The sequence below is a fragment of the Myxocyprinus asiaticus genome, chromosome 17 (genome assembly GCF_019703515.2).
Source record: "Myxocyprinus asiaticus isolate MX2 ecotype Aquarium Trade chromosome 17, UBuf_Myxa_2, whole genome shotgun sequence".
Lineage (NCBI taxonomy): Eukaryota > Metazoa > Chordata > Actinopteri > Cypriniformes > Catostomidae > Myxocyprinus > Myxocyprinus asiaticus.
In genome coordinates, this window is record NC_059360.1 from 37,525,580 (window position 1) to 37,548,622 (window position 23,043).

Consider the following 23,043-nt stretch of genomic DNA (forward strand, 5'->3'; position numbering starts at 1 on the left):
TCCTAACACAATCTACATGTATTAGTTGATAATGACTTAGCGCTTAAAAGCAAATAGATGTCGAGGGACCAGCAAGACAGATGCTCTTACCCAACTTTGACTCCAGAAGATAAATCGAAGACAGGGAGAGCAGAAGAAATGCTTATCAATCATATTTAAAGTTTGTATATTGAAAAACTGTAACAAGACCCATGTTGGCACAGGAAAAGTATCAAGGAAAGGGGTTTAAAAAAAAAAAAAAAAAAAAAAAAAAAAAAACATTAAAGGGCAAGAATTTGTCCTAGACTTAGTCTTGAAAGAGTAACGACTTTAACCAAGACCCACTGTCTTATCATTTTCTTTATGACTTCATATTGGGAAAAAATCCCCCTACTTATGTTTTAATGGGTTTCCTTGCTGTGCTTAACATGGTTTGAAATGGCATCTCATAATAACCATATGCCTATTAAAGACATGATTGAGACAGTTGGTAATGAGCAAAGTACATGCTGACTCTGTTGAGAAAATTGTTAAAGATACAATCTTATTTCTCGATAATTATAATGAGAATTTGGCTGTATTTCTAATTGGAGGAAATTGAATCCACAAATTTTAAGCATTGTGACTTGTCAACAAAAAAGAAGAATAGAAATACAATTTCACAATTCTCCTTTTACAAGTATGTGGCCACATTCCATTATATTGGAAATGAGACACTCATTGTGTGTGTGTGTGTGTGTGTGTGTGTGTGTGTGTGTGTGTGTGTGTGTGTAGTTGTAATATAAACATACATTTGAATTCTAAATGTATAAAACAAAGAATAGAAAAATACACCAGCACTCCAACTTTGAAATCTGCTCATAAAAGGATGGTTCACCCAAAAATGAAACTTTTGCAGAATGTTACCTGTCCCTGGTCACCATTCACTATCATTGTCATTGTCATTCTTTTCCATACAATGAAAATGAATGGTGACCAGAGACTGAGCTGCTTGGACATGCTGCTTGACAACTCTATTAATGTTTCATGCAAGAATCATATAAGGGTGGGAGTAAATGAAGACAAAATGCTCATTTTGAGGTAAGCTATCAGTAAAAATGTTAAAAAAACTTCACTGGAAAATAGGAAAGTTGGATCTATCACTTCCAATATTCAAATCTGGATGCATAAAATTCACAATATCACAGCATATCATAACCAGAAGCTTCTATGTTTGGTATATTTTGTTTTGTTTTGGACTATGTGTGATTTTAGACCTTCACCAATTTTTTCCGAAAAAATCAGTGAACAGAAGAGATTAAGCAACATTTAAATTGCAACTGCGGTTCCCCCATTGACACTGCTCTACCCATACACCTTTTTCATACATGAGTGAACCATTCATATTCCATCTGTTCCAGCTCTCACTCTTTAGGGAGGCTGTCAATCTCGAGAAATCATGTGACACGGAAGAGATGTAAGGAAGATGGGAAGGGGGGGGGGGGGGGGGTTCACTGTTACGCCACTCATGGCTGCCTGACTCTTGGGACTCTACCAAGCATTGAGTGAACATTTACCTCTCCTATATATTTATAGGGAAAGAGAGCAAGTGAGAGAGGGAGGCAGGATGGAGGGTGCTGATGTTGCCGCTGCAGCATGACCGGGAGCCAGGAGAGAGGAGACACATCTGTCACAGGATTAACTCTACACTCCCTGGGACCTGGGTGTCAGGAGTAGCACACACACTTTGATGACATCAGATAGAATACAAAAGCTGCCTATTGTTGGCTGATGAACACCTGTCATGAGTTTTCATACTGAGATTCATACAGTACCTACAGAGTCAAATGTTCAGCCATTACTGAAAATAGATTTACACTGTCATGTATTTTGCAGATGCTTTCATCCAATGCAATTTACAGTGAATTAAAGACACATATCTTACTGTGAATTCAGCGAAAATAGGTCGAAAGTTCTTCAGCTGAAATCGTTCTGTGCTTACAGAAATTTGAACACTCCCCCCAGTGGCCAAAGCTGGAAGTGTTGTTGAATGTATGGCACGTGTGAGCTCCAGTTTTCGGGTAAATTGTCCACAGAGTGGCACCAAAAGCGAGTTGTTTTTGGTTGTAAGTTATGTAATCTAGTTAAACAGAAATGCATATTTTATTAAGCATATGCCCCAACCCAAACCCAAACCCTAAACCTAACAATCAATGGAGTAAAAGTTTTATCTTAGAGGGAAAATGCAGCCCCCAAATAGAGCTCATCATTGATTATGTGTATACGATTACTTCCTGTTTTCCATGGGTCCAGAACTGGTGTCTATCAATAGTGCCACAGGAAAAGGTAAACACATTTGAATTGATGCAAAGATGTCTGATGGGGGATGCTGCTTGTCCATTACTTAGAAAATAGCATTGATTACAGAGTACTGGAACATTCTGTAGCAACGTGTTGACTTTCCATGAGATGTTGATTGCTAACGCCCTGTTCTCCCAGTAGAGTTATAGGAATACAGAACTTATGTAGTTCATAGATAATAAAACAATAAGTTTGTGATAGGTTTCTTTGGATCCTTTTATATTACATTTGACCTTTTTAATAGTGTAATAAATAGAGTACAGAAAATGATGTGGAGAAGAGCAGGGTACATTATCGGGAAATGTCATGAGCTGGATTCAAACTTCCTGTCGTCAGTGTTGCATCACCCCAGCTTAATGTGTCAGACTCAGAACATGTGTGCTAATCGCAAGACCAAGGGAGAAAATTAACCTTTGTTATTTATTTTTTCATATATATACACTGCTGTATGTACATATGAATTTTTATGAGTGTTATTATTAGTATTTTGTTTTTTTTGTTGTTGTTTTTTTTATGCAGGAGTTATATCAAATAGTGAAGAAAAAGCAACTAACAAGTGCCCAGTATACATGACAACTCCTTCAATACTGTTTAAAAAGCATCTCAGATGAATAACTCATGAATGCCCAGTATGTTCAGCCCTGTCATCTAACCAAAGGGTGGCTACTATGAAGAAGCTTCAATATAAGATAGTTTTGATTTGTTTGACATTTCTGATCACCATAATTCCCATACTTACATTTAGGTTATTTCAGAGTTTTGGTGAATTTACTATTATTCTAAAATCTCAAAAATAGAAATGATAAAGAATAGAGTAGGTGTGTCCTACCTTTTCAATGGTAGTGCATTTATATATTAACTGTTGTGAGATTCTCAAGTGTGTCAAGTCTGCCACCACCAAAATATCTGTGGTCTCAAGCTGAGGGCAAAATTTCTGGTGTCATTATGGTCATTTTATCTCTGCCATTTCGCAGTGTCTCAAATCACTTACCACGTCCCTAATAGAAGCTACCACAGGTGGAATTTGGCCAAATGGCTGGACCTGGGGGATTTGTTTGCTTTTTTCGCTAAGGGACGAAATATCCCTGGTCTTGATTGCTGACCCTTGAGCCCTGTTTACAATATGGAAGTGATTATAAAGGTCTTAACTAAAGTAGCCTAGGAAGTCCCAATGGAGAGGTTGTGTCACCAGCGCTGCTCCTGATGGTATTGTTTTTGTTTTGGAAGTGCCCTAGCACCACACCCCCTCCTCCCTCTCTCGGTCTCAAGCCTGCAGGGCATTAAGATGCCCATGAATTAATGAAGAACACAGAGGTAATTAAACGAGGTGATGACAGGCTCCTCTGAGCTTTCAGAGGGACAGAAGGTTCCTCTTGTGCCCCTCCCTGCCTGCAGGTTGCTATGTGCACTATGGGCTTGATTGGCCTGCTGGGCAAAGGGGCAGATTGCAGAGAGGCCTCACCTGTGGCACAGGAACCCCTCCCAGGGCCCTCTCCAGGCTGCTGGGTCACGCGGCCTGGTCTAAGCACCCCCTGTGGGCCAAAGAGGAGAAAACAACAAGAGAGGGATGCGGAGAGCAACAGGGCCACTTCCCCAGATTATTGCACCATGCTGGCCTGTTTACACTGAGCCGTGATGGACAGCAAGCAGGCAGCAATTGCCCTTTTATCATACTTACCTCTCACAGACCAGTGCTACTTAAAGCGTGCTCTACAGGCAGTGATGGTGGGCTGTAATGGACCTGCCTTTTCAATAACAAGCTTTTTTGAACTCTTACAACAAAGCGCTACCACATCCACCATCAATTCAAGTCATATAGACTGTACATTAGTGGTAATGTGTGTCTCTTGCCAGAGGAGAATGGGCTCCCCCAGCTAAGTCTGGTTCCCCTCAAGGTTTTTCTCCATATTATGGAGTTAATTTTCTGTGCCACATTCGCATTTGGCTTACTCACTTGGGTATTATGGCATGAAATCAAACCTATAAAGCCAACATAGTCTCATGATAACTCGTTGTAATTTATACAAGATGGTTAAATCATATGATATCGTATGACTTGGCCCATACGAATGGGTACAACTTTTATTCCCATTGAGACCAACCAATCGACCAACAGAATTTCAAATAGATACAATGCAGGCATCATATTTGAGATTCTACTCGTTCTCCTCCTATTCTGCACTTTATTTTGAGAAAGAAAATGTTTGTGAACAAATTTGGGTACTCATTCCATATTTTTTTATGCAATACAAATGAATGGTGTTTGTCAATAACCTGTAATATGTATCCCTCATCTTTAATAGAAAAGTTATTTCCCTATTAAAATCATGGTTGTGTTTAGGGTTTGGGTAAGGTGTTAGACTTGCAAATGCCCAATATTTCATTACCAAGAGCTACATATGGTAGCAAGCATCCTTGTAGCAAACTGAAACACACATCTTGCAGTTATGCTGTACCACACACAGCTATAACAGATGTGTTATGAACATTTCAAAGCATGTGGATTAAAGCACAGTTATGACAACATGTTTGCAAAGTTTTAAAAGTGATAATGTTTAGAAAGTTTAGAAAATAATTGTTTGGTTTTGCACGCGCCCACCAGTGTGACCTCAGTGCACAGATCCACCCGAGAATCGCTCTTATTGGTCCCATGAGTCTGCATGAGTCAGGTGAAAGGAAGCAAAGGGCAGTCATCTAACACCATGCAGGGGACTTGAAAAGAGAAGGACGATGGGTGATCTAGTGACTCTGGGCTCCTGAGACCGACCTGTCTTTTGTTTATTTGTTCTCTGGCTGCAGTCTGGATAATCATCTGTATAAATGCTCAGTTCCCACTTGGGTTCAGAATGCTCTCCCATCTATGCACCGCCCCTGAGGAGGATCTCCTAGGGAGAAGGAACATGTGCACAATCAGTAGGCAGGTACAGCCTTTGTGAAGTACTGTTGAGGGAATTGTGCAGCATGGAGGTTGTTTGCCTGACACAGAGGTCCTCATCACTGCCTCTCTCCATCTGCCAATGCTTTGTGTCTCTGCATCCCTTTGTGCCGCCTCACAAAATATTTGGCCGTTATTGCCATCAGACTTAGAAGAGCTGTAAACAAAGTGTGGTGTTCAAAATTTAGAAAATATCAAGTTTTGCTGGAGAGTATCAAGGGTTTGGTTTTGAATTATAACCATTTTTCATCATTTCTCTGCCACTAAATACTATTTGTACATAGTGATGTTAATGAGCTGTACATTTCATTAAACTGTAGATATACAGAGGGATCCAAAAATTACCCAACATAATCTTATGACAATTCATAATATTTTGTACGAGATCGCGAAATCGTAAGATATCGTACGACTTCACTCTTATGAAAAGTTACGACTTTTATTCCTATAATCAATCAACAAACAGAATTACAAATCAATATTTGGCTACTCATTCCATATTTATTTATGCAATACAAATGACTGATGTATGTCCATAACCTGTAATACGCTTCACTCGTCTCAGTCCAAATCCTGATGTTTCTCTTTCTTCTGTGGTACACAAAAGGTGTTTTCCTGTTAAAATTATATATTTAGGGTTTGGGAAAAGGGTTAGACTTTATGGCTAGAACGATTTCTTATGATTTCGCCGTCTCGCATTATTATTATGACTTGTCATGAGACCGGGAAAGGGAAAAGCTGGGATTGTGTGTGTGTGTGCGTGTGTGTAAACAAAACAACTGTTACAACATAAAATGAATATGAATAAGATATTTTTACTAGAAAAAGTAAAAATGTTACAATATTAACATTTAGATGTACACTGGTGGCCAAAAGTTTGGAATAATGTACAAATTTTGCTCTTATGGAAATAAATTGGTACTTTTATTCACCAAAGTGGCATTCAACTGATCACAATGTATAGTCAGGACATTAATAACGTGAAAAATTACTATTACAATTTGAAAAACATTTTCAGAACTTAAACTACTTCAAAGAGTTCTCATCAAAAAATCCTCCACGTGCAGCAATGACAGCTTTGCAAATCCTTGGCATTCTAGCTGTAAGTTTGTCCAGATACTCAGGTGACATTTCACCCCATGCTTCCTTTAGTTTTGTTGGGCACTTCTCATGCACCTTACAATCTAGCTGATCCCACAAAATCTCAATGGGGTTAATTAGGGGTCCAATTAGCTGTTGTCCAATGTCTGTGTTTCTTTGTCCACTCTAACCTTTTCTATTTTTTTTTTTTTTTTTCTGTTTCAAAAGTGGCTTTTTCTTTGCAATTCATCCCATAAGGCCTGCAACCCTGAATCTTCTCTTTAATGTTGTACATGAAACTGGTATTGAGCAGGTAGAATTCAATGAAGCTGTCAGCTGAGGACATGTGAGGTGTCTATTTCTCAAACTAGAGACTCTGATGTACTTATCCTCTTGTTTAGTTGTACATATGGCCTTCCACATCTCTTTCTGTCCTTGTTAGAGCCAGTTGTCCTTTGTCTTTGAAGTGAACTGTAGTGTACATCTTTGTAATTTTTGGCAATTTCAAGCATTGTATAGCCTTCATTCCTCAAAACAATGAATGACTGACGAGTTTCTAGAGAAAGCTGTTTCTTTTTTGCCATTTTTCACCTAATATTGACCTTAAGACATACCAGTCTATTGCATACTGTGGCAACTCAAAAACAAACACAAAGACAATGTTAAGCTTCATTTAACAAAACCAATAGCTTTCAGCAGTGTTTGATATAATGGCAAGTGATTTTCTAGTACCAAATTAGCAATTTAGCATGATTACTCAATGATAAGGTGTTGGAGTGATGGCTGCTGGAAATGGGGCCTGTTTAGATTTGATCAAAAATGATTTTTTTCAAATAGTGATGGTGCTGTTTTTTACATCAGTAATGTCCTGACTATACTTTGTGATCAGTTGAATGCCACTTTGGTGAATTAAAGTACCGATTTCCTTCCGAAACAGCAAAATCTGTACATTATTCCAAACTTTTGGCCACTAGTGTAAATTTTTATTTTGTTGAAAATAAAAGTTAAATTGTAAAATGAAGATCTTACTTACTTATCAAAATTAATACATTTTGTGACACTGACCATGTTTACTGCTTTGAACAAAAGGGTTAGATTTCCTCGTTTCTGCTGAAGCACACCAGATGCTCTTTAGAACATTATTAAATCATATTGTAAAAACATGCATCATCAAATTTCAACTTTTCACTCAAATTGTTAAGCTGATGATATAAGTTGTAGTGAAAATTTTTATATTACATTTGAAAAAGCAAAATAGAAGCATTATCACTATTGGTCTCTGACTTATGGATCCCACTGTACAGTTCCTAAATTACCTGGGCACCACAGAATTCCAGGTTCCTAAAGGATCCTGTTTTCAATGAAGAGTGTTGAAGTGCTGTGTTTCAGTGTAAATAGGGAAAAGAAAAGAAAAGAAAAGAAAAGAAAAGTGAGAAACAAGACAAGCCAGCCCTAGAAAACTGAAATACCCCTCATCTTAGGACAATTGTCTGGATGTGGAGTACAGAAATGCTCTGATTACAAGGAGAACAGGCACATTAGGGCCCGCTCCAAGGACCCTCTGATGGCCACTGACCCTTCTTTGGAGACTGCATTTGTATGTGTGTGTGTGGATAGAGGACAGGGATGAGAGGTGCGAGAGCTCAGCTCATTAGGAAGCTTTTGCTTCTGCTAACTCACTTGCCCCATTGGATACAGCTAATCACCTCAAAGGGACCTAAAGTCAGTTAAAGCAGGATGTAGGATGCTTATTACAGACCTTACTCTCTCTATTTCCCTCTCTCTCCCTGCTCTTTCCCTCCATTCTCCATTTAGTCACATAATTTGAGTGGATTTGTACAATGACTTCAATGAGGGCAATACATTAAAGAGCCCATATCATGCTCATTTACAGGTTCATAATTTTATTTTGGGGGTCTACTAGAATAGGTTTACATGCTTTAATGTTCAAAAAACACATTAGTTTTCTCATACTGTACATTGCTGCAGCACCTCTTTTCACCCTCTGTCTGAAACACTCTGTTGTAGCTCCTGTCTCTTTAACGTCCCCCTTTCCGAAAAGCCCTGTCTGCTCTGATTGGTCAGCTGGCCCAGTTTGTTGTGATTGGTCAACCGCTTAGAGCATGTGTTGGAAATGTAACGCCCCTTACCATAGCCGAGTTCCAGCTCCCAAGGCTTCCGGAGCAGCACATTCCTGAGGTGGGCATTATGCAAATGTGTTACATAGTGACGTAGCATTGTCACGGATGTAATGGCTGGACTGCAAACCAGGCGTTTCAGGCAGTTCAAGAGCAGTGTTTTCTGTGGGAGAGAGTAAATCCCTTTGGCGTGGACTATATTACACACTAAAGGAAAGGTAAAATCCCAAAAAGCATAATAGGGCCTCTTTAATGTAAGAGTTAAAAAAAGTCAGGATATATAGGGCTCCATTTCTAAACAATCATTGAAACTGCCTCAAATTATTGAGATGATGGGTCATTCTAACAGTACGTTCTAATCTTTTAAAAAGACATGATTATTTTAGTAAATTGTGAATAGAGAAAGTTTTCAATAATATTTCATAATAGTATTATAAATAATATTTAATACTATTCAATTTATAATATATAAGAAAATATGCTATTTAAATATAAAATTAAAAATAGAATAATATTACATTTAATATTAAATAATATTTGATCAATAATTTTGATTAAATATTTACAAATGCCTCCAAATTTAAGCATTTGTAAAGGAACAAATGTTGAAATGTTTGGCTAAGGCTACTGTATTTTTACCAAAAGTGACTGTATTGTCCTTTTTGGATCCTCTTTAATTATGATTTATATTTTGAGTTAAATATGAATAACATCTTATGAATGAACATCTTATGTTGACAGAGGCAAATAAGTCTCAACCTAGATTGAACAAGCCTGCTGGGTCTCTGTCTCCTCTAATGCCGCTAATTCTGAGATCATTGGCATTATTAGTGACCACCAAAATGCTCTTTTGACAGTTTTGGGGTTTTAGGCTCTAGCCCAAATAGTGTTCCACAGGCTGCGGTTGAGACACAATTAGTACAATACAATAAAACAAGAATTGTCTGCACCGTGTTCAAGCCATATCATGATCCACAACCCCAAAATGTTTATTGGTTGAACTTTGGTACCAAATGCATTTTATTTAATTAATTAATACCCAAGTTCGTCTCGCTTGAACTTGGATCTATTAAATATGTTCAGTTTAAAGGTTGTGGTTTTTTTCAGCTTGTATGTTGTCCATGTTTTCTCTGCATCTGTTTGCTACATTATGACAAAATACTTGGACTGTGACATAGTTGTATTATTGTTTTCTTGTCAACCTTAACTCGTGTCCATAAATGAGCCATCATTATTTTCATATCCAATTAAAAGTTAAAGAACTCCATTATGAAAATTCCACTTGTCTGTATCCAACCAAAACAACCAAATGTAAGTTATTAACTGATATCAATTCAGCCTTGCTTATTTCCCAATAGGAGGTGAAACCATATGCTTTAATCTAAAATGTTTCTTGGTTTCATTCCAAACCCATTGGCAGGTTTGTTTACAGTTTCCCTTTTTTGAGAGTTATACCAATTGTCTCTAACAGATTTCTTTTTTTTTTTTTTTTTTTTTTTTTTTTACAAGAATTCATCTAAATGAAGGCCCAGTTTCCAGATGCGAAATGTTAAGGAGTCTTAGAGGCCCTGGAGAAAATGAACAATCTTCATACAGATCTGAGCTCAGTGAGAGCATCATACATTGTTTTGTTTATCTTTATAATATTAAAGTCTTCTGCTCTGTCACTTTGCATTCTTTTCCTGGTCAAAGACTGTTTGCTTGTGTTCACCAAGGTGGAGGATCACATACGGGAGTGGATATCAGTCTCCTCCAAACAGCAAGTCTCTTTCTCAATTTTCTAAACACACACAGCCTAATCCCAGGAGGCCTCCTGCAGCTGCAGATATAAATTTAAAAGGATAATTAGAGCCATGTGAGGGGGCACTCCACAGGACAGGAAGGAGGATGGCAGGCAGCGTCCAGAGAAGAAAACTCCCTCTCCCTTCAGTGCCCGATTGGTGCTGGCAAAGCCTCTGCCACCCCTGGAGCCTTGCAGGTGCTAACTGATTTATAACTGATTTATGTTCATAAATGTTTAATCTTTTTTTTTTTTTTTTTCTTCATTCAAAGGAAAGGGCATCTTATCTCTCTCCCCATTTCTGTTAATGGAGTATATGATTAGAGCCTGCTGTTTGACTCGACAAGTCCCCTCTTTTGTTGCTAACAGGAAGTCCAGAGGACACAACTGTGGGGGCTGTTGGCGTGTAGCTCGAGGTTGTGTTTGTAGCCTGCTAGCCTGCTTCATCCATCAGCAGTGAGAGTTTCACATGTAATAAATGTAAGGAATTAGTTTGACGGAGAAGATTACAGAGTTAGAGACACACATCTGAATGCTAGTGGAGGTCAGTGAGAAAGAGAATTTGTTAGATACTGTTTCGAATGCGGCCAGTACAGCAAGCCATGTACACTCTTCGGTTCCGGCAATAGAGCCCCTGCAGCAGTGCGAATGGGTAACGACTCAGCGGCATAGCTGCAGGGAAAAGCGACACCACTCTCTTTTTCCTGTTAGGGTTTCCAACAGGTTCTCCCCACTCAGTGACTCACCCACTGAGTATCCTGTTGAAACTGCACAGATTACAGGGGATTCTATTTAAAGGTACATGTAAATAGAGACTCCAGCCACTTTAGCTAAATGTTTCCCGGGAGCCAGAGCGCCTGACATCAGAGCAAATTAAAAAATGCTGGTTAATGCTAAACATATATTTTCTAAGATATTTATTCAGTTCTGCACTAAAGATTACTTACTTTTTTCTCCATTAACTAACATCTTATGAAGTTTGGGGTTTCTTGCCACAATCACCTTTGGCTTGCTCACTGGGGGCCTAAAGACAGATATATTTTTAAAGCATGATTTTCAATCAATTAAACTGCTCAATGAGGACTTTAAGACACTGCAGACATTACAGCATAATTTTCTGTTACAGCATAATTGTCTGTAAAGCTGCTTTCAAATGATGCATGTTGTGAAATGTGCTATACAAAATTTTATTTTAGACTAACTTAAGACTCAGACTCCCTAGAACAAATTGTCTCATTCCTGAAAACAGAAAAAAAAAAAAAAAAAAAAAAAAAATTTAAAATAAATACATGTTTAACAGTTTTTGGGGCTTTTACCTATACACAAAATCACCATCTTCACTGACTTGCTCATGAGTAATTCAAAGTGCCAGATGTGTACCCCCAAAACAATGAGGTGTTGTCAAATATTTGAAGTTGTGTAAAAACTTTGACAGTGTTGTTTCAACATATTATACTTCATATTCTCACTCAAACTTGGACAGTGATCATGTTTGACAGTTTTTCACTCTAACTTAATTCATGTGATTTAATGTGTGATGACGGTCATAACATCTGTAAATCACTCAGCACTTTTTACATAGACTTTACCCAGCATTCCTTCTTTGTTCTCAGCATACCCACACTCTCTGTATATATATATATATATATATATATATATATATATATATATATATATATATATATATATATATATTGGCACATACTGTATATCACCAATGCCATTTTTCATTTGACCTATGTCATTGTGTATGTGCAAGGTGAAAAGCAGTTAGATCAACACCTGATAGTTGGCTCTGACAGTGTATCCAGGTTTAGGATCAGAATATTAGTCCAAACATTGTCTACTTGGAACAGGCTTGGTTTAGTTTTTTTTTTTTTTGTCATTTGCTTATTGGTACCTATCCTTTAGACTGCTGATATGAGTGTTGATGACATTATCATGGATGTCTAAACCACTGGTCAACTTTGGTGTTGATTATAAAGGTGTTTCAGGCCTCCTTAATTGTGTCTTCCTGGGAGGTAGCTGACTTTCAGAGAAAAGAAGAGGGCTTAGAAAAAGAAAAATCAATAACAAATGATTTATTGATCAATAAAAATGCTACTCATTAGCCCCCCGAGTGGCCCTCTGCATTTAACAGATGACAAAATTTCACCAGTGCACTAAAACTGTCCTGGATTTGTGTCACTCTTTCAGGATCCCAGAGGGGGCATCTGGAGCTAGAGTAAACACGCAAATTCTAACTTCCTGTTTAACTATATCCCTTAAAACAATTAGAAGCACACTATTAAAAGGAAACCATACATTTTAAGCATAACACCTATGATTTATATATGTTTGAGGAAAGAAAAAATGGCATAAAATTATGTGATACATGAATGAATGAGTGGTAAATACCAAATGTTACACTGGAGAGTCATTGTTTGAAAATATTGGGAAAAAAATTGGTCTCACTCTCTCTGAATTTTGATTTTGAGAAAGGTGTTGGGAAGTAACTAACTAAAAGTTAAGCTCAATCAACAGAATTTGTGGCATAATGTTGATTACCACAAAAAAAAAAAAATACATATATTTTTTTTTTTATTATTAAAAATAAAAAGCAACAATCTGGGTTACACTGAGGCACTTACAATGGAAGTGAATGGGGCCAATCTGTAAAAGTAAAAATACACACTGTTTCAAAAGTAAAGCCACAAGACATAAACAATATACATGTTAACATGATTTTAGTGTGACAAAAATCACTTACTAACCTTTTCTGTGTAAAGTTATATCCAATTTTACAACTTAGTTGCCATGACGACTAAATGCCATAAACCCTAAATCAACCGTAAAAACAATTATTTAAACAACTTTACAGCTTAAATTATACAGGAGTTTGAACAGAAGAATGAATGTACAGTAAGTGCTTTTATAAAATGATATGCTTCACATTTTTCTTTCTTTTTTTTTTTCATAAAGGGATTAGTAGAAATAATTGTTTGAAGTTATCGATTTTATGCCGCAAATGCTGTCGATTGAGCTAATATGGATTGAACCCAGAACAGTCCTTCAAAAGGTAAAATCTAATGTTGTCATTACTGGAAAAATCAAGTTGTCTTAATTAAACATTAATCGAAATGTAACTCAAGTATATTTGTTCCTTGAACTTATTTTTCTTAAAAATCCATAGACTTAAGATTTTAAGTGTTAATAGCTCAAACTACTGAGTACAAAAATTAAGGGCTATAGGGAATACCCATTATGCCTTGCACTTGGATTATTTATTTATGTTTCCTTGGTCAAAAGGAACATAAGGGGGCATTGTAATAGTTATTATTAAGAATTCTTAGATGTTTATGCTTCTTTGTAGTATTATTTATGTTGTTTTTATGCAAATAGTTGTTTTGTGTTATGTTACCATTATGGTGATCTGTGTCCCCTTCGGTCAAGTTGGACCCCGTTAACACTATTTCAGTTATCTTATACATGTGCAACTGAAGTACTGGTGCCTATGCATTTATATGGAGAAATAAGTTTATTTAATGATTAACCTAGAATAAGGTTTAATCTTCATTATTTAAGCTGTGTTCTTGGATGACCTAAATTTGAGTCCATTAAATTAAATGTATTAAGTTTAAAACTTAAATGTATTAAGTAAACATTTAAATGGCAAATCTGACATAAGTCTACTTGCATAGTTACCTTAATTTAAATAGTTAAGTTCATTCTATATGATTACCAAGGTAAGTGAACTAAATGACACAAGTTATGCAGACGCCATTACTCAATTCAATTGAGGGAACGAGTTTACTCAATCAGTTGAGTAAAGATGACTTATTAGGGTTTTCAGTGCATAGTGTCAAAGTAGCTCAGCTGCTTTAATATTTTCGTATATTTTTTTCTTTATTAAACTTCTGTATTGTACTTGTTTTGATTATTGGGGGTTACTTCCCATCCATTTCCCCCACAATCTACGCCCCTGCTACTGCTTATTGCTAACTGCTTAAAATGCTTAGTAATGTGTAGATTGGGAAGTTACAGTTTCAAAGCAGATTCCACAATATTGCTTGTTAAATAAATCAAGTTTTACTGCATTATATATTTTGGTTTAAAAAAAAAAAGTTCAAAAAGTTCAGTGGCATTCAGAAGGGATGTTGCAAAATTATTTATATCAGATATACATAGAGGCCCTTCAGCTTAGCTTCTAAAGAGCACCTGCTAATTGTTTAAAGGTATTGCAAGGCGTATAGCCGTTAGAGGTATTTATCAACACTGCTCATTATCATCTTCAAAGGTTCCTCCTCCACACAGTTCTCCTGCTTATCCTCAGAAGAAGCAGTGTATGATAGACAGGAAGTGTCTAACAGCCAACTGAAACAGCTATGCAGATGATTAACACTAAAATGTTTTCTTTTCTCTCTCTCTCTCTTTTTCTTTTTTTTTTTTTTTTTTTTTAAGTTGTGAAGAAAATTTGCTAAAACTTCTTCAGCTTCAGGCAGTATCTGATGTTTCTTTCTGGTAGACAGACCGTGAGAGGAAAAGTTTATTGAAGGATGGAAAGAGAAATGTGGACGGGGGTTAGCGAGATCAAATATCAATTTAATTATTTCAAGATAGGGCCATAAAACAGTTTTAATTATCTCAAGGGTCAGGTTCTGTACCCTAATTTCTCCTCGATTAGTGGCCCATCTTTACTCCTTATGTTCCCACAATGCATATAAACCTAGTGGCATTATAAGTGCTATCACATTTTCTTACCCTTACTCTTTTCTTTTGAACATGAGAACCACACAAAACCTTGTAAATATATAATAATAAATAAAAACAACAAAAGGTTGCATAATAGTTTGAGGATAATGATACATAATAATTAATTATGATATAATTACAATGTAATAATATGATATAATAATACGTATACACCATACAAACATATAAATCAGGCCTTGAATTTGACTAAAAGTCAACTTGAGGAAAGGGGTCACATTTTTCATGAATCAAGCATCAGGAACAGTGAAAGGAAGAAAAGGGACTAAAATAATCATCCCGTTCCTGCTGCCCTGCAGTGAGACTGATTTGTCATGCGCTGGGCCGCAGTGTCCCTGACTACAGTGTTCCATCACCCTGGTCAACGTGACGCATGAAGGTGCCCCTACTCACAGTGGGACCGTTGCAGGGAATTTAGAAGCACAGGTCCAATGCTGCACACTGGCTGATGGTCAGTGTGGAGTGATTAAACATTCCCCAATGTCACTCACATTATTCATCATAGCTATTGTGGCAGGGCTGAGTGGATTGCCATTACCCGTTATTCTCTTTCACTAAAAGTGGTGTAGGTCTAACTTTTGGCCTTTGTGGAATGTACTGTATCTAAGCACATATGTCCACCATTCTTCCTTCAAAAAAGTTCTTAATGAGAAAAAAAAAAAGTACATTGCCAAGTGGGGAAGAAAGAAAAGGAATGAAGGAAAAAAAATCAACACCATGTTATAACTCTCCTTGACTTGCTTTTGGAGCTGCCTTAATTGCAACACATTTATGTAGATAAAAAAAAGAGACTGGATTTGTTTTGTCTGTCTTGTCGACAGTCGTTTCATTGCAACAGATGCTGAAAGACAGATTTGTTCAATTTAGAATCAAAAGGTACAAGACTGTGCTCAAGCTGGGGCTTTTATGTGCTATTTTTCCTTTTTTTTAAGGAGCTTAATATCCTGTCATCACATTTGAACGCTGTAAGTTTTGGACTGCTGGGTGTTTTGCATGCTGGGCAAATGCATGCATTCAATTTGTGTACTGTAGCTCCATTGTTGTTTCAGTTATTGTCTATTTCCATTTTCCATGTAAGCAATGGACATGATTTGTCATGCTATATGTACTTACTTGATATTTTCTCATATAAAGCATAACAATTTGAGTGAAAAATTTAATTGAAAAAATTAACATGAATTTCAGAATTTCGTAGTAATTGGTATGTCGCATTTTGTTTCAATGACAGCATACACTTAAGCATGGAAAGCACACGTTTGTGCAAAACCTACCCAGCATGATTTGATAATGTTCCAAAGAGCATCTAGAGTGCTTCAGTTGAAGTAAGGACATCTGACATTTGTAGCAAGCAGTTAACAGGTCAATGTCACAAATTTGATTAGATTTGATTAGTAACCTAGAAATCAAACATAATCTTAAATATTCCTATCTTACACCATAGCCTGCTTGCTATTTTGTATTATTTGTTTATTTTTATTTAAGAATCCTAAAATTTAGTTTTTTTTTTTCATGTTAAAATACGATTTTGAATTCCAGATTTTAATTTATTTCTTTTCATTGTAAATTTAAAATTTTATGTTAAAATTAGATACTGAATTACCGATTGTCGTTATGAAAGTCTAATAATTTATTATTAGCTGATCAAAATAAAAAATAGGGAGCAAAGAGTGACTTTCGAATCTGTTATGTCAACTATTTTTTTTTTTTTTTCATTTCTAGAATACATCATGTTTCAAAACAGCTTGCACAGAACTGAACACTTTATTTCACATAATAAAATTAGCAGCTGACACTGTCCTCACTCCAACAGCCACAGACAATGATTCATCTTTTATTTTGACCAACCGGTGCTTAATTAAAGCTGTGTAGCTCCTGTTTGCCACACTAGAGTCAAACTCTCAGCTCAAGCTTATTCAATAGCAGTACCAGAGGGATAAATCCCAACTTGGGTAAGGTGGCAAGCTGTTCTGCATCACTACAGCAACACCTGCTATTACAGGTTCCGTCTGCCAGTCAACCTGGCCCAACGGGGGGCGAGCGGACCACAAAAACATTTGTACCTACAAAATTCCTGATTAGCATACCTATGGGAATAATGGACAGAGGGTTAAGGAGGGGGGGAGAGAAAAATTAGCAAGGTTTTGAGAGTCCTCACAAGTTACATAAATATTTCCCATAATGTTTTCCCCCTGCAGTTTACCATGCAGCAATAAACATAATTTTTTGCCATGATTGCAGGAAATGTCTCCGCTTTGCCACCGCTGAGGTCTGTAAAATGTACTCCCCTAAGGGCAGAGGAAATCATTGGTGCACGTATGTAGAACACTGTGCTTTGAAAAGCATGTTAACAAGCCTTTTGCGGCCTGCTTTTCTTATAACGGATGGGAGCTGATGCTTTCTGAGCTGTCAGTTCATTGGGATGAGCCCCTTACCTGACATAGTACAGTTACACATGACTAGTCCTCATAACCTCCAAATCAGACTCTAATAAAATAAGCCATTTAACCTGAAGTTTAACACAAACTGGTATAAAGCAGCACAGAGTGCCACCCTGCCAAGTGCACAATCTAGTGCACATTCCGTGCAACTACAATGTGCAGTTGTCACCTTAATGTGTTGTTTCTACCTGATTTAACCTTACAAATGTCTAATGTCATCAGGCTGAGCCAGTCATATTAAATATTTATGAATAAAACCAGTTAATTTAGATGTTATCACATACAAAAGTGTTACCATATTTCTAGGTAACCTGCCAAAAAATAAATAAAAAAATAAAACTTTGTGTGAAATGAACTGATACAATTTATCATCCATGTTTTGCACTAAACAATGTTTGTAAGTGGAGTGTCTACAAAAAACTTTACTCTGGAAGGTTACATTTTGTGATAAACGCCATATTTACAGATCAGTCTGAGCCATGGCGAAGCAGTTGCACACATACTTTTGCAAGGATGCAGTGTCTGGTCTGTGTCATGTCCTAATCCCATTCCTCCGTCTCTCTAAACTTCCTGTCTTTTAATACTATTCAATGGATACAAACATGCAACAAGCCTATTAAAAGGGCATCAAAAAGTATCTTGGCAAAACATTATATTTATATTGATTTAAAGCTCGATAGAACATTAATCTTAAAAATATTTTTGGTCATTTCACCTCAGAACTGCCAAAGTAAGGAGCCACGTAATATCATATGTCAAAGTCACATAATTTTCATTAGATAAGGCTCATATATATATACAGAGTTGGGGAGTAACGGAATACATGTAACGGGATTCCGTATTTAAAATACTAAATATTAGTAACTGTATTCCACTACAGTTACAATTCAAATAATTGGTAATTAGAATACAGGTACATTCAAAAAGTATTTTGATTACTAAAGAGATTACTTTGCATTTTATTGTCATTTGTTTCATTTAATATTTAGTCCTTTCAAATGGAAAGTATTTATACATATAAATGATGTGATCCAAAGAGCGTTTGAACAGCGGTGAAACATTTTCTTATGATGTGTTACATTCATACGAGCAGACAGAGAAGTCAGTTTGGAGCAGCGGAATAAACCTTGTGTAAATTGTCAGCTTTATTCTAAGCCAAAATTCTCTCCTCTTTGCTATCTAGTGTGTAGTCTAGGGCATATGCAGGCATACGATTTAGGATTTTGCGTATGCCCACCTTCATAAATTCACAGTATGCCCACATTTTCAGTCACTACTACAGTACTGCTTCTATGATACTTTTGACTCATGTGCTTATTTGCATGCTCTTCAGGACTCGTACCCAGGTCAACTGAGCTTCTGCGCAAATTGATTGAAAATGAAATTGAAAATCAAAATGTAATTTGGTTATGTAATGCAAACATTAAAATGTATTGTCTTACAAGTTATGTGCTATAGTAAAAGTTTTTATGAAGTCATAAGATAGCATTCTGTGAGTAACAGGGCGAAAAGTAAATTTTTATGAACTGATAATCTGCTCTTTTCCTGAAGATCTGTGCAAAAATGAATAAACAATTATATATATATATTAGCACCTCTAGTGTTCATTTAAGGAATGTGCCGCAACACATACAACGAGCCACGTAAAAATAATTTTGCAAAAATCTTGGTATTTTCAAGAGACAGTAACAGTGGCTATTATACCAGTTTCCCATAAAATGTAAAACTAACTAATTAAATGAGTTAAATATCCTCCCAATCCCCCCTCCACCCACTTCCAGCATCCTTGCCTGTTTATTTTTTTCAGAGGAGAGGTGAGGACCACTCTGCGCTCCTGAAAGAGAGGAAGCTCGCTGAGAGCGGCACGCTTCACTACAGAAACACCTGTTTTGTTAGCTCACTACGCCACTTACCCTCACCCTCAGGGAGGTGCCACAGGGAGGGAGGGGACTGGGGAGACACAAAGCAAACAATGTCTCTGAGCTCCATGTCATCTGGATGAGAAAACAGATCTGCCACCATCTCTAAAATACAGAAGGTGGGATACATCGAAGCAGGATAACTGTATGCAAACTTCTGGGGATATGCGCAGTGTCGTCTCAGAATGTAATGAGACAGTTCTTTTTTTCAAAAGTCTCTCACAAAACACAAATGTCATTAAGGTCACACAGAAAAAAATGTATGAACACCAGGCATTTTCCCCCCTTTCTGTTGACCATTATGTGTCAGTTCACCCTTTAGAATGTGTTACTAATAAAGGAATTCATCTGCAAGTATATTTTATGTCATTGGGAGAGAGTCGCTGCATAATTTGATGTGGTTTGGGTTGTAGCATTCATTCATATTTCACCCAGACCACTGGGGACTGTGTGTCATCAATCCCATAAGTGTCAAAATGCAATCCTCACATTTTAATTTTAATCAAAATGTCATATAAAAAAAGATGCAGTCATCACTAGTTTTGTGGCATTTCACACATTTTACTCAATGAAGGAAGAAAAATGGGTACTTTACACGAAATACTTTTGGAATGTTGACATGCATGCAACATCTGAAACTATTTTAAACAGCATTTTTTTCCCCCTCATAATTATTATCTAGGCAGTATTATAGACCATATTAATTATGAGACAACATGACATATTTTTAATCTAAAGGACAATTTTTCACACTGCTCTAGTGAAGGCAAAAGTGTGTTTAAAAATTATGATAAACCTACAATTCTTTCCCTCATGCATTATTTGAATTTGAACCTAGAAATATAATAATAATAATTATGAATGTGTAATCCATGAGTATTGCATTTATTATTATTATTTATTTATTTATTTTATTTTTTTTTTTTGCAAAGAGAATAGTATGCATCTCTTTTTTCTGAATCAATCCATTAAATGAAGCTTATTTAAAAAAGCTTGATTATTGCATCATCTGTGAAGAAAGGGTGTGCTGACAACTGCATTTATTACTTTATCTAATCATTTTCAATTAACCTTACACATCACCTTACCTATGAGTCTTACCAGGCCATCCTGAATGATGCTGTCTCCAACACACAGACAGATTGCAAAAAAAAAAAAAAAAAAAAAAAAAAAAGGAACCAAAAAAGAAGACAACGATGAGAGAATTTGGAGAGAGTAGAGAATTTTCGGGCAGACACAGATAAGACTGCTACTTAGACTGAGAGCTTCCCCTATGATGACTACACGTCACACTGTGATTCATTCATTTCACAATAATTTAACACTTTTTTTCTTCTTTTTTTTCTAAGCATACAGCACTTTTTCTGATTTTATTTCAGGTGTATTTAAAAAAAAAAAAAAGAAAGAAAACAAGCTTTTTTAATTGTCAGAGTAATGTGTGAGGATCTTTTTATTTGTTATCGAGAGAGGAAGGGAGAGAGAGTTATGTGAAATGCTGAGGAGATCTGCACCAATTTCATTTGTATTTTTAGCAGGTTATCATCCTCTACGCTGTCATACGTGGTGCAGTAAAAGGATTAACTGTATCTCTTCTCTTGAATAACCAATAATATATAGTGCATATGCTTTAAATATGTGTTAGTAACTTGCATATATGTAACTATTAAATTAAGAAAATTATTGATAAGTCATTTGCCAAAGTATCCACGGTGTGAATTTCATTTTTATTCGTCAAGTTTAAGAGAGTTCATTGAAGCTGTTGGTGATTTCTGAGAAGGAAAAGCAGAGTCTATGCTGGAACTTTAAATGTTAATTATAAGGTTGGCAGGAGAACTGAGAAGTTTGGAACTTAATGATAAATAAAATGCAGCTGGTGCGAAGACTGCGTCTAGACTGTTACTGAGACAGGCAGACTCACAGGGAGAGAAGGGTACAACAATATATTAGCAGAAGAAAGAGAGACAAATGAGAAAGAGAAGACTTTGACTAAGATGGAGAAGTAATTAATTAAATGCATTTTTGCAGATAATTTACAAACAATACAATTTGCAATAATTGAAAACAATAATATATATATATATATATATATATATATATATATATATATATATAGTCCATATTACTGTTATTTTTATAATTTTACTTTAATTTAATTTAATGAAAAGATCAACTGCATCCACAATGGAAATAAAAAGTGCTGAGAGTTTGTTAGTGTTCTCAGAATCTGCCTTACTCTCCTTTAATTCATAGCATACAAACTTAAGACTCCAGTGTAAAACAACATGTTCTGCAATGATTCTTTTGTTTAGTAATAGTTCCTATTTAAGACTTTAACATGCAAATGCACTTATGTACTGTATTTCTGTATACAGTATTCCCTTTATAAAGGCTGTTTTTGGATGTAAACATATAAAGCAAAAACAAGAAGAAATTGTGGGTGGGGGTGGGTGATTTATTTATTTATCTCAGACCTGGTCTCTCATGGAAAAGGAGGAAAAAAAAAAAAAAAAACAGCCCTGCTCTCGTCTCTTTTTGATGTGTTTGCCTTCACGGCTTCTGAGCGGTCTCTAATTCCATCTGGCCACAACAGAGGCAGTGGAATGGCACGAAAAAGCATTTCCATATGTGCAAATTAGGAGGCTGCCTCCCCAAAACTGCAGCGCCATTCCTCTGAAGTAGATAGCAAAGAGGAGAGCTGCCAAGTCCTCTAATGGCAATCAAGGGGAGAGTTCTTATTGGCCTGTGTCTACCTCGTTCATTTTCATCCTGTAATTTCAAGTGTATATTATTGTAACAGCACAAAAAAGTAAAAAAAAAAAAAAAAATGCACACAACAAAAAAGCTCATATTTTAATTACATTAATTATTAAGCAACTTTAATAGCACACCAGATGGGGCAGTAAGTCAACATACAGCATCCTAAAATTCGGCACCCAGCTTCGGGGCTAGCTCAAAATTCTTCCGCGACTGTCAAATTTGTATCTAGTTTTCCATTATGTTCAATCCAAAAATGGCTTTTAGATAGACACAAACATATCGAATTCTAGGGCTGGGTTTTGATACAGATTTCTCGATTCGATTCCAATTCACAAGCTCTCGATTCGATTTGATTCCGATTCGATTCAATATTGATTCATATGGGTATATTTCAGTTATAATGTCCTTTTTGCTTACATATGAAAGAAATGATCTCCCTGCTAATGTTGTAAATTAAACAGGGGACCTTCTAACTAGGTACATTACGAAAATACAAATTTTACTCGTTATATTTTATTTTTAGTTCATTTTAATTTTCATTATTTTGGTCACATTTTAGCTTTTAAAAATGAACAAATCCATCTATTCAATCAATAAATATAATAATATATTGCATATATTATTTTCTGTTACATGCTTTTTGTTTAGTAACATAATTTGTACCATTTACTGGTACTTACATTGATTTGTTGAAGACGTGTGAAAAACCGGTACTGTCTCTTTATGAAAGACGGCATTTCTTTAAACAGCGTCTGTAAATGAGCACATGTTAACGAGAGAGACTAAAACTAATTTTTAGTCGCATTGCAATTAACTGTGTAAATTAAATAGTATTTGCACTGTACATAACAGATTGTATTAGATTTGCACTACCCATGTGTATGTGTGTATGTATGTATGTGTGTGTCTGTACATATGTGTATAATTA